Below are 1779 nucleotides of genomic sequence, written 5' to 3'. Positions count from 1 at the left end.
CATTAGCATTAGCTTCCGCTAAATACCATGTTAATGTAGCACATTAGCATTACCTTCTACTAAATACCATGTTGGTATAAAGCATTAGCTTCCACTAAGTACCATTGCAGGATAGTACTTTAGCATTAGCTTCTACTAAATACCATGTTAGCATAGTTCACTAATGTCAAACTGGAGGCCTGCGGGCCAAATCCGGCCCACTACAGGTTTTTATGTGGTCCTGTAGGCTCTAGTTTACCACATAAATAGAACTGTAAAGATAAAAGTTGCGTGCTTAATTATTATTTATTGATCAAATCAAATCAGTTTTTATCTGTAAACGGCCAAATTAACAATGTGAAAACATGTTCAATGTTATTTAACTTCAGAAGGTTTTCATCAAAAGCAGAGAGAGCTATTTATTAATATTTGATCATTTATTAATGTGCGGTTTTATCAGCCTCCTGCTCCACGTCCCACAGGACGTCTGTCGGACCGAGACCTGGTCACCGTGGCAACCACTGCGCTGACGGGATCCAGTTCAGGACGCCAGTTTGAGGCGATCAAAGGTGTTCTGACCCGGTCCACTCAAACCCAGTCAGATCATATTGTTGCTGCTGTTGATGACTCACCTGAGAGGAGACACACCTGTCTGAGGGGAGGACGGGGGACAAAGACTGGCAGGAAGACGTCAGGACTCTCTGATGTCCCTCTCAGCTCAGATTCAGTTACAGAAAAAAACCAGAAACACAAAAAGATGAAAATCTGTGAGCTGAAGAGAAAAGCTTTGTTCCAAAGAGCCGCAGGTCCGAACAGAACCTGACTGATTCCCGGCTGGGATCCGGTTACCACCAAAATCCCCACGACCCAGAGCCACTCGGAACCAGAACCAGTTCTCCTCTCAGGAAACGTTTCCTCTGGAAAACAAGGAGAAGGAATCCACCTGCTGGCCGAGCCGGGAATCGCTCCGACCCGGAGAGCCCATCAGAACCGGGGGTACTTCTGGGCTTTCATTACACTTTAGTTTCATTTCAGTGTGTTTGCACATTTTTATTAGTTATTATAAGTTAAATATTGTTTAGTTTTTATTGGTCAAATAGTTTTATTTTTTTCATATTTGGTTAATTTTCAGGTTCTGATATTTGACTCGGTTGCTGATCAACACTCAGCAGCAGAAAACATTTTAAAATATAGACTCAGTTATTGTTCACTACTGTGATAAACTATAATATTGCTGTTTTCAGACCAGTTCCGGTATTATAATGGTAATTAAGGCATAATAATGCAAGAACACATTCTCAAATTAATAAACTTTAAATTCTAATGAACATTAAACACTGAAAGACATTTTAAAATATCCAAAATAAATAAACAAAACAACAGAAACAGCAAATAAAATGAGTCATAAAGTCTGTAAACAAAATTATCCTGAAGCCAGTTGAGACCAAAACACCAAACTGAAAACTTTATCATCCAGTTTTTGGTAGAAAGAGAGAAAAACGATGAATCATGCAAATTGAACTTATCAATTGATTTATTGATTATTGTGACAGGCCTCATCAATTCTGGCTGCACTGGGAGGAACCGAAGAAAGACGAGGAAGAAACTTGCAAAGGAAGGAGGGAAGGAGCCTAGGAAAGGAAAGGAAGGAAGCAACCTTCCTGTTTTCAGGTCACCAGGTGTTAAAGGTCACGGGGTCAGCCGATGTGAGCTGGAGGTCAACCTGGTTTGAAACTGGAGTAAATTTTCCCAGAATCCTCCCCGGCCTCAGAAACATCCAGCTGGTTTGAGCATCTGCTT

At 40.8% G+C, this 1779-nt stretch overlaps 1 long non-coding RNA gene across 1 annotated transcript in view; it reads right to left on the bottom strand.

The window, feature by feature from the left end:
* LOC108166710 (uncharacterized) overlaps positions 1-1273 on the bottom strand; it is a 5155-nt gene extending 3882 nt beyond the window's left edge. Inside the window, exon 1 of the long non-coding RNA XR_001777064.1 lies at positions 612-1273. This is a non-coding gene — a long non-coding RNA (uncharacterized LOC108166710). The remainder of the gene's footprint in view (positions 1-611) is intronic.
* Between the last annotated feature and the right edge of the window lie 506 nt (positions 1274-1779).

The sequence above is a fragment of the Poecilia reticulata genome, linkage group LG11 (assembly GCF_000633615.1).
Source record: "Poecilia reticulata strain Guanapo linkage group LG11, Guppy_female_1.0+MT, whole genome shotgun sequence".
Lineage (NCBI taxonomy): Eukaryota > Metazoa > Chordata > Actinopteri > Cyprinodontiformes > Poeciliidae > Poecilia > Poecilia reticulata.
Note: the sequence above shows the minus strand (reverse complement) of the source record. Positions and strands in the feature narration are given on the sequence as shown.